General features: G+C 40.9%; 1 protein-coding gene across 2 annotated transcripts in view; it reads right to left on the bottom strand.

Moving 5' to 3' along the window:
* erbb4b (erb-b2 receptor tyrosine kinase 4b) overlaps positions 1–14,872 on the bottom strand; it is a 217,420-nt gene that overhangs the window by 18,540 nt on the left and 184,008 nt on the right. The window lies entirely within an intron of this gene.

The raw sequence follows: 14,872 nt of genomic DNA, 5'->3' as shown, positions 1-14,872 counted from the left end.
ACTGACGGAAGCGGTAGACTTTCATTTCATTTTCCGCTCCCGTGTCAGAATGAATTTAGAAAACGACATTAGGGGGGCGCTTGACTGTGATCAATTTGTCTGTACTCAAACTGTGTTAGCAGTATACGAGGGGGACCCTTGTCTTTATGCATTTATTCTTCTGAATAAATGCTTTCTGCAGAATGCTTTGGGTAGAAAACGGTGTGTTACGATGGAAGCACAGCGCCAATCTTTACTTAAGTCCCTGGTCAAATTATTTCTGCCCTCTGACACTAAAAACAGAACACTGTGAAATTAAATATTTACTACAATTTGCCTTGACCTGCTAAATAGGAAGAACTGTTTAAAGTTTAATCCCAACCTCAAAACCAAGTCGGAACCCTCAAACAGGTGTTTTAGAGAAGGGGAGAAACTGACAAAGAATGCCCATTTGACAGGAGTTCTAAAAATCCACGTAGTCAAAGATATATTTATACACTTTGACACACACACACACACAAACACATTAGCTCGCCCAGACAATTTTCAATTGTGCGTAAAGCATTTATGGATGCCTCGGAGCCAGCAGGCTGGCCTGAATCATCTTGTAGAATGAAGTCTCTCTTCCCTCTCTACTGCTGCTCTTCCATTCAGTATTTATGAAAGGATTACAGAAGCAGTTCAGATGCCATTTGAGGTCAAGTTGTGGTCTGTATTCACTCAGTGACCTATATGTCAGTTTACTGACCTGTGCCTGATGTAAGCAGGGACATATGCTGAAACAATAACTGATGAGATTAACTTGTATTGGCCCTGAAAAAAAGGATTCATTCAACCTTAAAGCTATAAGAAGCGCTTGGTTTTAAGTCCTGAAAAACACAACAATTCATACACAACTAAATAGAGTACAGCACCTCCACATATAAATATCAGGTGTTATACACAACTTGGACTTATCCTGCACTTACAAACTAAGTATTTGAATACAGACTCTGTCAAGCATCAAGGTTGAACAAAATACACTCAAGTGTTTACTGTGAAGTCACATGCTACTTCAAACATAATCACTGTGTGACTCAAACCAAACCAAAAGCATCTAAGGTGCATTATCACACCCAGACAACATGCAACTAGTATAACCTTATTCACTGCCAATTTACCTCAGCCTGTCAATCGCTTTCCTGCTTCCCCTGCAGGGTGCATCTGTGATTGACAGCTCACGTGATGGATCAGACCCCTTCCCCGCTGGATGCTTAGCGACGCCGTGTGTGGCTGCACACGGTTACTACAACAAGCAGCACTGCTGTTGAGCTCTGTCTAGGCTGTCATTTGTTCCACCTTTTTTATTTCCCTCTCCTTGACTTGTGATTTAAAGATAAATATAAAACATAGTGTGTGTGTGTGTGTGTGTGTGTGTGTGTGTGTAAATCTGCTGCTCTTTGTTGCACTTTGGGGATATCTTTGATGTCAGGCATCAGGTTCAATAGCATTTCCTGCTCGAGAACAATTGAACATGATAAATGTTTGGCAGCAAAGGGCTTGAAAAAAAGGCTCTGTGGTCAAAACAGAAGGCCAACTAGGGTGAAAACTCTTCCATATCTCTCTCCTGGTATTACAAGTAACTTCATGACAAAGCTTAGTTTCAATTCAACATTGCAAAGGCTGTTTTACCTGTGACCATTGTTCAGAGGTCATACAAGACAGTGGGGAACAATGCTGCAGGATCCTGGACAACAGAGAACAGATTTGTGATGATGAAATCATGTGTTTAAAAGGTGGTTTTACATCAAGACATTGAAATTCTAGATTGGCGATAGTGAACGATTGTGAAAGAGAAGGGGAGTTGTGGTTTTGCAGAGGAGCTGTCAAGCTGCCATCACTCTAAATGGGATTCAACCTCTTTCCTGTGAGCGTCCAGCGGGGCAAGTTGAGCAGGGAACTACCCCACTTGGCCACGGCTGTGTTGGTTTTTAAGTTAACCACTGTGCAGATATCTAACTCACATTGTCTGATTCCAGGGAAATAATCAAGTCAGAATTGAATCTAGGTTCAGCAAAAGATTGTGGTTAGATAGTTCAAATATATATTTGTATACTTCGACTTGTGTAAGAAATAGGATTTGGGAACATTCCACCAACCACCCATGAATAATCTAAATAACCTCTCTTTTGTGTTTCAGCCAGCCCTTGGTTTAATGACCAAAAACAATACCTCCTAATTAACAAGGGGAAAAAAATCACAGAATAAGTTTAGGAAGGAACAATGTTTTATGTTTGCTTGAATCACACGTTTTAGCTGAAGAAAGGAATGTATATGTAGAGACAGCAAGTACGGTGCGATGTGGTAGGGTCACAGACGCTGGTAGAGAGGCGGTTGCCATCTTTTTCATTTGTTAATCACACATCATACGTTTTTCCCCCGTCACAGGAGCATCCTTTCATAAAATTCTAAGTAAACCCCGCATCAAAAAAAATGCACGCATGCATGTTCATTTTCTTTGTCATCTCCCAAAAAGAAGCAGGATGTGGAGCAGCTGATTCAAAGGCCATAAACAGACAGCAACAAACAGACGGACCATGCGTCCATTTTTGGATTAGTAAATTCCTCTCAGTCTCATTGTTTTCATGGCTATGCAAACATAAATCTACGCATATCAAATCGGTACACTATGTAAACTGTTACCATGTACTTTACATACAACTTCCACACTCTTCAGCTTGACAAGATACTATCATACGGTCAATGTGAAGTAAGAGATGTGCATTACAAAACACATGCTTGTATAATTGGCACAAATTTTCGACTGATGTATTTTCAATTTTAGATAACGCTTGATTTTGCGCTCTATTATAATGACAAAACACTACACAGCTTGGACTTAGTTGAGCGATAAGGCTTGGAGGGTTTACTCAATTAATTGTGTAACGTCCTTGATCTTGCTGTCTCCTTTTCTCCTTCTACATTTTTTTCAATGCTGCAACATGTGCACCGGATGTCTGTTCATACTCCAGTCATGCCATCTGTCCATCTACCCGTCTCTCCGTGTCTCATAGGTATAAGTTGTAGGCCACATTGCAGTGTTGCACTCCTGGTCGTCACTGACCCACATAGAACCTGCTCATGAGGCGACAGCGACCGAACACACGAAAACCAACATCGCCCCGAATGCGAGTTAACAAAATAAACGCATCCAAAATTGTTGCTAAGCAACGGATGGCTGACAGTATTGTAATGTAGATTCAAAACACAGATAGCAGCGAAAAACTAAAGCAACGGACACATAACGGTGTTGCTCATGTGTGACCAAGACTGGTCGATTGAGCCTATCGCTCCACCGGCCACCCTGCCAGCATCCCTCTGCGCCGGGCCCCCGCAGGCCCCTTCGGGTTCAGGTGGTCGATTCACAACACGCCAACAACATGACCTTGTCCTGGAAGGGCCCGTTGAAGCCCAGTGATGAAGGGAACAGGGGCCAATGGGGTGAGGAGGAGTGGTGGTGGAGTGAGACACCAGATGGATATGTTAATGTGCTTGGCAGTGGTGTAATTTGTTGCTATGCCTCTCTGTCTTGCTCTTTCTCTTGCTCGGTCTGACTACGTCTGTCTTGCTCTTATTGCCAATGATGGCACAAAGCAAAAAAACCCATCATACTTAAAGTGTGAAGTGCGGAATATGTGTGAAGGGCGGAAAATGTGAATGGTCAGCCAAAGGGCTTCAGCCACACAGTCCGATTACTGGCGCAGACCCACTTGGTTTACGTCTGTTTCGATTACAGTATCTATTAACTTGTAACAAATGTTAATTTAATTGAAAATGAGTTGGGCCATTTGAAAATTAAATTTTTTTCTTAGATGAAAAAATAAGAAACATATAAAACAGATTCCTTCTTTGTTTTAAGAAATGTGTTAAAATCTCTGTCTAAAATGAGTTTGTTAATTATTATTATTATATCATTTTTTAAGTTTAACAATTTGTGTGCATGGAACGGGAAAATAATTAAAATAAGTGATCAAAGTGTTCCTTATTTGCACGTAATTATTCATGCATTTATTTCATTGATGTCTCTGAATTTGGTCATATGCTTCTGTGTGTGTATTGCAATGTTTGAGGCCTTTGCAAGGTGCTTGCAAAAGCAAACAGTTTTTCAATTTTCAAACATTTTTGCGCAATTGAGCAAGTGAACCAACCTTTTCAAAGAGAGAAGCACTTTAAGCTGTGGTTTTGACCAAAGGAAAATGTGTTTTGATATTTAATTTTCCTTCCTTTCCTGCCAGGTAAACAGGGGACATCCTCATATTCTGTATTTCATGTGTTATAATCTTAATAGCAACACCAGTAGGATGTCTCGCACATTTCTGAGCTTTGTTGAGCGGTATATTGCAATCTCGAGGTGAAAAACCGAAGCGAGTCTGGCTGACCTCACACTGCTTTGCTGACTCTGCGTGAGGTCTCCGTCCCCGCCGTGGCTGCTACTTTTTGTTAAAGCAAAATCTACTGTAACCTGTCAGTAGAACCACAACAACAACAATAACAACCATATCAATTATTGGTCTTATTTTAGGATTAGGCAATGCAGGCTTGTATTTGATACGTTTGAGCCAAACACAGAAACAACAGCGAGAGCCCACCAATTGATCGATTGATTTGAATCTATAACATATATATAACATTCAAATTTCAACGTAGAAAAAGGGGAAATGAGGGAGCGAAAGATCAAATACGTTTATCATGAAGAAAATTGTGAATTGTGTACGACCCTTTTCCTTATGAAACAACTTCAAAGCCTGTTGCATAATCGCCTAAAGTGCATGGTTGTCAATGAAACCCCAAGAGCATTCGTCTTGATTCATGAAACCATTTCTGGAGATGTTCTGCCAGCAGCGGCATGATGTGACGTTCCTTCTGTCCTTAATCACATTGCTACAGCTTGAATGTCTGGCATGCTACAAACAAGGATATGAGTCAGTCGCTGACTAAGGTGGAAGACTGTGTGGAGACGGAAGCTATTTAACATATACGTTTATTCAAAGCCAGACAAGGGACAGTGTCTCTATCTGGTGAGACATCCGCCTGATTGTCTGAGTGTAGGCGTCTCAGTCTGCTGGTGCTTTTTGGTGAGACCTTTTGAGTAAAAATCGATTTCCAGTGTTGCCCATAGGAAGGGCCCAGACTACATTAAAATATGTTCAGAATTAAACTTTGTGGTGGTTCCGTAGGTCAGAGGTCAGGATGAAAGGATAAATTGCGCAAATACATGACTTTCACCCCATGAGATTGTTGTTTGTTTCCCGTGTAAACTAAAAGTCTTTAAGTTAACGAACATTACAAACCTATTCTGTTTTTTTGAATTAACAGAGTAATTCTGAATCCTTAATTCTTGCCTTTAATTGGAAGAACATACTAAAGCAGGAAGTGAACCAGGGTGCTGTCTTTGTAGGGTGACAGAGATATGAGTGAAATGAGTCTTATATGTAAATATGCAGTGTACCACTTTGTGATCAGTATTGAACTGTTTCTGAATGGAAAAGCATGAATTATTGATCCGTGGAAAATAAGCGATCTCAGATTGTTATTGAGCTGGAGCATCAACATCTTTGGTGGAACAGTTCTTACAACAATCATCCTGTATTTTCATATAAAAAGATCAGTTCAGTTAATTTTTTTTGTTAAACTCTTGAATAAAAAAGTGGGCCTTGGCTTTTTTTAAATTTTATTTTCAATATTTTTGGAGTTGTTTCTTTAATAACGGCAACAGACCAGAGTCCACAGCAAGGATTTAAAGTACTTACTTTACCGTTTTCTATCCGTTCTTTACGTTACATATTACGCTACATAGACCGGCCTGTTAGCCTCGTCAACACGGCTTGCAACTTCTCACCATATTAAGAGATGCAATAGCTGCCACTCAGACCATTATACTATCCTCTTTCGGGTCTGGAAGTAATGAACTGTAATAGAGAAATGATAATAATGATGATAATCATAATTAGTGTGATAATAACAGGGCAATCACAGGGTGCTATAATGGAAGGCATTAGCTGGGATCTATGATTGATCTGTTGCGAGGCTGGCAGCTCGACAATAAAGCAGGAGTTCCAGGGAGCAATGTGTGTATATTAAAAGGTGTTTCTTTGTGTCATTTAAAGTCATTTACAAATATACACCAATTGTTGTTGTTGTTGGGCACCAAAAATCTGGTGTTCAAACACAGCCATGGCTCTGTTAATGGGAAATAGACAAAGTGGAACAGGGATAAGTCTGGCATAATCGAACAGCCGTAATGAATGTAATTGGTGACGAATGGTAACTAACATTTTAATAATACACAGCACTTTAGCAAGGGCCAGGAAATGGAAATGGAAAAGGTTAGAAGAATACCAATCAAGCTAGAGACAAAGAGCCATGCCAACATAATCAACATAATCGGTAAATCAGTAGGGGAGAGATCTATTAGCCCGGCTAAGTGAAAGGCAATGACAATCAATACATAGCCCACCTAGTGTCAGCAGTTTTCACAGAGTTTTTAGAAATAAAATTTAAAATATCTAAGAAACTGGACCAATTAAGTAACTGCTTGGCTAAGTACCAGATATAAGAACCACTTTTTTTCCTAAGACCTACCTCTCATTGTGTTACATTCAAAGCAGATTTAGTGCCTCCACATGTCTCCTGCACACTGAGACATCAGCTGACATTCTGCTCCATCACACTGTAAAAACATCGCTGAGGGACCAAACCGTATTTAACCAGAGAGAAAGAGGACGGGGGGGTATAAGGGGTGGAGGGGTGGGGCATCGGGACGCCCTTACCGGCTGTATGAGCAGAGCACAGTGCGGCGGCCATGAGAATGCTCGCACAATGTTCTTACAGACCCTTAACATCCACCAAAAGGCGTGCAATGCCGTCCTTGCAAACATGTAGAACCTTTAACCTGTTCCTTCACTCATTCAATAGCGTTGCCATGAGGGTTTTTCGTGGTTCAGTGTCTTGCTCAAGGACCGTTTGAAGAGGAGGGCAGAGGTTCAACCGTACTGAATAATTGGTTGACGACCCACTATTCATCCTAAACCACAGCTTCCACACTAAATTTAAAAAAACATAGAAATTCCCAAAGGTGGGTGAGGTGACACTTTTCTCATGTCTGGATTATTCGATGCTTCTGCTGTTGGTTTACAGACCAGACTTTGAATAAAGAAACGCCGCAGCCAGAGTGAAAGGAAGATAGGATAAATATTAATAGAACTTCTTCGTCCACTCCTCAAGCTCTTGAGTGTATTTCCTTCTGAGCACCTATTTTTCTCTTTCTCTCCTCCCAGACTGTGTTTACTCATTATAAATTACCTTTTTCTCCAAACAGTATCTCTCATATCCAAGAGCTGTACTATATGTGCAAATGTATGCTTGTAATGTGCGGCTCCTATTGGAAACTGTGTGGACTGTTGTCTATGTGCAAAAGAGCTACTTTTCATTGTCTGGGTCTTGTGTGTGTGGCTGCAGGTGCAGGTGAATACGTGCGAAGCCTCGGGGAGTCTGCCAACTGGAAGCCGCTATCAACATCGTAGCGCTTCCTCTGCTCAGCCCGGGATACGATGCCGTGTGCGGGAGCGAGAGTCTGAGCGCGTGAGAGTGTGCGCTGGAGTCCCGTCGGCGAGTTTTAACAAAGACCATATTGTAACGGGAGGATCCTGCCGCGGCCACGATAACAGCTGCAACAATGGCCGACTCTGTGCCCCGATCAGGAAAATTGAGTGAGAAAGCGTTTCTGTAGTTTTGTTCCATTTGCCTCATTGTTCAGGTGAAACCGATGACACTCCAAAACAACCTTGAGCCGTGATAATTCCACAGGGCATCTAGGGAGACTCAGAAAAGGGATCTTTGGTCTGGACACAAATCAGAGGCAAACGTTTGTCTTAAAGACACATTTCAACGCTAGCGAAGTCCCATGGAGGATAGCAGCTCTGTGTTAGCATAAGCCAGTGAGCGGTTTACGGTTATGTTGGTTTTGCATAAAAATGCTCCCTGGATGAGTCAGACGCCATTGGAAATAACAGATGGTGCATGTCCTTGTGCACGATCGTGTATCCTGACCTGCGCTGGAACAGCTACATCACAAGTCCACACCCGTTAACAATTTGATTGCTAATTGCAGTGAACCGGATTGTGGAGAGGTTGAGATCATTAAAGGATTTAATAGCATGCTGGTTGTACTTGACTTTGATTGCTTTTTTTCCCTCATAGTTACCAGCTCTCATTTGGTAAGTTTATTATTAATTAATTGCACTGTAAAAAGCATGAATGCATGACACATACACTAATATGTGGAAACCAATAAGGTCAGATGTCAGCCTGACATCCTGATCCCATATGCTCACACACAAACACACACACACAATTCTCCTAATTGTTTTTAAAATGACTTTTCTTTTGCTTCATGTAACAGTTTTAATGTTCTTATGTGGAGCACTTTGCATCGCCTGTTGTTGCAATACCAACAAACCTGTCTTATAACCATTCCAGAATCAAACACGCACGGCCACACACACACATATACACACACATTTTATTTACATGCACTATTCTAATTAATATCTACACAGATTTACGTTCTCATTGTCACACACTCACACAGGGTTTGAGTCCGTTCCAGATAGGCTAGTGAGCAGGCATCTATGGTGGCAGGCGACTAATTGAAAGTGAAAAGGGTCCAAGCTGTCGCAGCATTGGCCCTCCGCCTGCACGGCGAAGAGAGGACCCGTCATATACTAGGATTACCAGCAGCAGCCCAAAAGCACACTATTAAAACTGTGTCTGCAAACTACCAACATAGAGGTGCATTTTCAAAATATAATAATTGACTTGTATTATGACAGCATACACATATAAAGGGATCCTCTATAACAATCAATGATGTCACAAAAGTGGGCTTGTCAATCCGCAGAGCAGTTGGATTTGAAAGTTTCTAATAAGATTACTGAAAATTGCTTAAAACTGGCCCAGCAGAGCATACATAATCATTTTATATATAAGACAAACCTCCTGGGAGAACAGAAGCCATATGTTTTAAAAGTAGTATAGTATCTGGATTGAGCAGCTTGTGTTACTTGGATTTGTATTAACTCAAGCAAGTCAGGGAAAGAATTGATGTGAGGTAGCACTTCAGGCCAATTGTAATGCTGTATTTACCACAAATGTTTGTTCTTCTATATTCATGAACTGCAATGCAAAAACGGCTGCAAAAATCTACTTAATGCAGAAAAGGAGTCTGAACAAGGTGCTCAAATGGAGCCTGGTTCTTAAACTCATGATTACAATGATACCCTGAATAATCAATAACAATTACGACAGTCTAAAACAGTTTGTTGTTTTTATAGTGTACAAACCATTCTTCAACGCTTCGACAAGTTTCTTGGATGGAACCCACTTTTTTAAATGTAATTTCAAATGACTGGCTGGAAGGGAGCCCACTTTTACACCCTCTATGCTACCAGTGATAGCAAAAAAACAGTTGGGCTTAACACGCACACATGAATACAGAGTATCACATCACTGTTTGCAGAGCTGTTGCATATCTATTTCCTTTGGGAAATAAGTATAAAATCGAGAGGGTAAATGCTTTCTGTAATGAGTAACGAGGGAAGGAAAACTCAGGCAAGGGCTCGACATCAAGCAGCGCATAATGACTCATATCTTCAACACGGTGTTTGTTCTGTGTGTGTATGTGAGAAAAGGCAAGTTCAATTGTGTTTTGAAACTGTCAGAAAAGGGTGAGAAGAAAGTGAAGTAAATGGTAAAAAAAAAGACTTAATACTTGGAACATCACATCTGTGTTGGTGTGATGGCGTTTCTGTCTCTTTTTGGGTATCACAAAATAAAACGTGTATGAATAATCAAACTCATTTACATGGATTGTCTTTGTTAATGTTTGCGTTTGCCAGATTTGGATATACAGCTGCAGTCATGTGCCTGTGTGCGCGCATCTGTCAGTCACTTACTGGTGTACACGTGTCTCCCTGAGCTGCATGTGTCATCCATTGTGTGGGCTGCCGGCAGTCGTCCATTTCCCCCACTGCTGTATCTAGCCTCATCCGTCTAGGCTCACGCAGTTAAAACTGCGTCACTGTTATATGTGTGCGAGTCAGAGAAGGTTGCAAAACAGAGAAAGAGAGAGAGAGAGATAACTTGTTCCTCTTGGCTTGTCTGCTTGTGCGTTTGACAGACCAAACAGTCTTTGGGTGTCCTTCTCTTCTATTCAAATTTTTTATGATAAAAAAACCTCACAAGTCCATCTTTCTATCAGCTCATTTTCCACTGCTTATCACGGTCCGGGTCATGGCGGCAGCGGCCTGAACAAGGCCAGATGTCGCTCTGCCTACTGTTAAGTTCTCTGAGTCGATCCCTATCAGATAGCTTAACCACCTCAACTTACTTGTATTCCCTCAAAACAGCAGCAATTCTAAGCCAACAGGCCCCTCACTGGACGTCAATGCTCTTTTCCAATCAGGTAACTGTGTTTTCCCACTTAAAATTTGCAAGAACTATCCGGCCCATAAGGATCTCGCTTCCTGAAATGCGTTTGAAATATTGTATGTGACTGTCAGTAAAGATCCCCCCCATCAGAAGCAGCAAACAGCTGTCCGCGTGCTTTGTGTGGCCACTGAGGACATACCCAAGAAACCCCTGGCAGGACGGCTGCCCGATAGAGTGAGTCCCCTTTAGGCGGGCAGGGAGTACAGCTGCTTGGTGGGTAACCTACAGAAGGTCAGGATCACTGCGGTTGTGTTGATGTCACGTCGCAGCGTGGCAGGTATTCATCTGGCTCCGCCCAGTGTGCCCATAATGCCCAGTGAGTAAGAACGAGATTATGATATCATAAACCTAGTTTTATAGCTCTCCACACCCTCCTCTCTGCTGCTGGAGAGGGTGTCGGATGTAGGACGTGTGCTGCCTTGAGGTCATGCGGTAACTTTGGGCTTTGCACTTATTCAAGTAGAATGTCCTGATTGGCCGGCTATGCGTGTGCAATTTTCAATAAGCGAACGTGTCCTCGTGATTAGAGCAACATATTACCATTATATCAAAAGCCCAATATGTTAAGACTGTCTTTCCTTGTATTAATTAGCATTTATTGTAGATGAAATAATTATGCTTAAATACCACTTACATAAACAATAAGTACAATATAAAAATTCGGGAATTACTGAACCATCCCCCACTTCCATGAGAATTGCAACCGGTGCAAAAAGCAGCTCACAAATCAAACATGGCTTTCAGGCTCTGGGGAACGGAAGCATTCTAATTGCTAACATTGGATCGTACACTTATTTTTGCAGTCAAGAGACGATCACAAAAAAAGATCCAGAATAAATTGGTTTGAAAGAGGGACAGCTAGAGAGAGAGAGAGAGGGGGGAGGATAGTAGATAGGCGGGCACTTGTTGACATTACTACGGGGAGCATCAAAGGTGCGACGCCTGTGATCGCCTGCTATCTGCCAGTGCTGGTTGTAATCAAACATTCGGAATCAGGTTTAAGTCTTTTGTACAAAGAAGACAAGTGTGGGAGAATAGAGGGGAAGGAGACTTTGTAAACAAGTTGATTGGCGGTCACGACAATTTGAGTGATCTGCAAAACCATTTTGGTTAAAAGATCAATAGAAAAACGAGAATGTTTTGCATTTTTGATTCCTATCGCTTTAATGGTTTAAACAGCAACACAGTAAACACTTTGAATGTTTGAGATAAGAAAGGTTCATTTTTAAACAAAAGCATCCCTAGTATCAAGGGAAATGTCTCCTAAATCATCCTTCATTGATTGACAAAAGAAATTGTATAATGTATTGAAGTAATTACAATTCAAGGACAGACCTTAGTTGCCTCCCGGAATAATTGTTGTACATATTTAATATAGTGATAATAATATCTGTACACAAAAAATATTGTTATAGGGAAAGACAGAGAAAAACAAAAATAATACACATGCAAAGTACAAACAGAGAGACAGTAGAGGTAGACAGTAGAGAAGAAAAGACATGGGAGTGCACTGGGCTTTTCATTGGAACCCTGGGGATTGTATGATGAGTTGGAGAGAGGCATGTTTGCCTAGTCTGGTTTACACAGAGAAATAACCCTGTGATACACAGCTTGGGCCCTCTCACACACACACACACACACACACACACACACACACACACACACACACACACACACACACACACACACACACACACACACACACACACACACACACACAACTACAGCACCTGTCTTGGAGGATATCCAAAGCATGTTGGGGAGAGGAGTAGGAAAGTTTTGCTCTTCGCTGTAAAAAGTGATTGAATGAGGTATCCCCGCCATGCAACTGGGGTTGTTTAAACAGTGGTGTTGGATTTATGGTTATGATGCATCATTCTGTAACAAGTTTGACAGGTAGTGAGAGACAACGTGCTCCTTCAAAGGACGAATAGGTTGCGCTTACATTAAATAATTAACAAGAATATGAATTGCGATGGCAACCGTCGCTGTTATCTACAACTCGTGCAAATGCTGCTAATTATATGACTTCCCTTGTATGGCATCTATTCTCTATTGTCTCTTCTAACTAGTTCAAAATAATTTGATGTATTATTACAGGATGCCTTACAGCCACAATCCCATTTCCATGGCATGAAGTGTATAACAGCAATAACTGGCAGGTGACGCCACATTAACTGTGTTGAACTGCAGATTAAATTGACTCTGTGACCTATTTCTCTGTTCTGTTTGAAAAAACTGTCATCCATTTTTATGATAATCTGCTTTTTTCAATTTGTTTGTTCCAACAAGAAATGTAAATCAATCAATTAAATACATGTATTCATGTAATTATATAATCTGCCATCTTTTTGTGACTATTGTTGTTAGAGTGATAACAGAGACTTTATGTATAGTCGCGTCAAGAAAATTGAAAGTGGTAACACCAACTGAGAGAAACGTACCAAGCTTTCAAATGAATATCCCTTCCTCTGAAATAGTTGTAGTCAAATGTGTGTCTAGATCTGATTTGATGATTGTATATCCTACCACTGTCATATGTAACCATAGATCACTTATTAAGTTGAAGTTGTGGCTCTAAAGTCAAACATATGAAATCGTAGCAACACTACTCTGTAAATATAAACAAGAAGACCAGAGTGGCTGAACTGAGAAGAAACCTAAAAAGTAACCACACATGATGAGCGATGCGAAAAAATTAAATAAAAATCAGACCCAGGGAAGAGAAAAAGAATAACACTGTGCGGCATCAGAGCCCTGGATGCGTGGTGGCTCTAATGAATCTGCTCATTAGTACGACTCTTGTGGCAGATCACCGCATGAATAATCTATGGCTGTGATGGCGGCCATGACAGAGTGGGAGGACCACAGGGATGTTGCTTCAGAAAGAGGAGCCCTGTCACTTGCAAGCGACCCCGCATAAGAGGATGTATACATCCGTGATAATGATAATGAAACCATCAAATTTTTCACTATTCAGATAAATTCATTTAAGAAAACTCTATGTGGAAATCCTATTTCATCTCTTTGGCAGTATTCAAATAAACGCATTGTGCAAGACATTTTCGTTTTCTGTAAATATGAACCCATATGTGGGCACTTTATTAAACCTTGCCCCTGATGGCTATTTGAGGCCCCAGGAGCTTGAGCCAATTATTGAACGCATTAAACAATACCCGCTTGAGAGACAGAATAGCAATGTTGAATAACACAACCTCATATCTACCCTTCATGAATTATACATCCCACCGTGTTGACAACTGTTCACAGCGGGCATATATTTATTCATGTGTAAATAGATGATCTACATCCTTTTTCCACAAAGCAATTTGTGTGATTAATTCCATACTATGAAAATGTTTGTGTTACACAGCGTGGGAATTTTGTCAGCACGGCAATAATTAATGCATGATGTGATCGCTTTTGGTGTATGAAGAAAACACTTTGTGTGGTCTGATCATTACTGTAATGTAACGTTTAATTGATGCTTTTATATTCTCCCATAGAAGCTCGCTACAGTAGAACCTCCCTCTGAATAAAACAAACAAGGCGACAGACATATTTGTCCAAGATATGCTCCGTCATTTTCACGCTGCTTTTTAACCAATTACTTTGATTTCTGCGCATAGGAATTTCACCAGCAATTTGTCAAATGCATCATGTTTGCGAGATGATGGTGAAATTTTGGGCGGAGAACAGGAGATCTGTTATTGAAAAGGTGTATTTGTCCCCTATGTATACTGTATATAATATAGGGGACAAAGGTGAATGAGGTGTATATAGATATGAATACATACATTTATATAGCCATTATACTGTATAGCCATTTATGGGATAACAAATTAAAATGCACTCAACACCACCAAAATCAAGCTTGGTCTTTAATTATTCACCTCAGTTCTACAGAGAGGCTAGAGTAATCATCGTGGACACTACCACATATAAGCAGACATCTTCCTTTAACCCCAGAAGCAATGGAGTGACTCACAATAGGGCTCATGGATAGTTCAGTGGTTGTGTGTGTGTGTGTGTGTGTGTGTGTGTACATGTTACCAGAGCAAACGCAAATACATTTACAGTAAGAATTCAAAATGCGATGAGGGATTTAAGTGAATATAGTGAGTAAGTGCAGAACATACAGTCTGCAGTAAAGATCCACTGAGAGTTCAACGTCCCATCAACAATCCAAATCATCATGTGTGACTCACATATTTCATCCAGTAAAGGATACAAAAAAAGCAGCAAGTAGTGAATACAATCCACTAATTAAAAATGCTCAAAACAAGTCTTTACCTCTCAGCCAGTGCACCAGGTTGCCATAAACCTGACCCAGCAATCAGCCAATCACCAGAGCAATCAACCATAC

The sequence above is a fragment of the Gasterosteus aculeatus genome, chromosome 16, assembly GCF_964276395.1.
Source record: "Gasterosteus aculeatus chromosome 16, fGasAcu3.hap1.1, whole genome shotgun sequence".
In the NCBI taxonomy this organism is placed as follows: domain Eukaryota; kingdom Metazoa; phylum Chordata; class Actinopteri; order Perciformes; family Gasterosteidae; genus Gasterosteus; species Gasterosteus aculeatus.
This window is presented reverse-complemented; position numbering and strand designations above follow the sequence as displayed.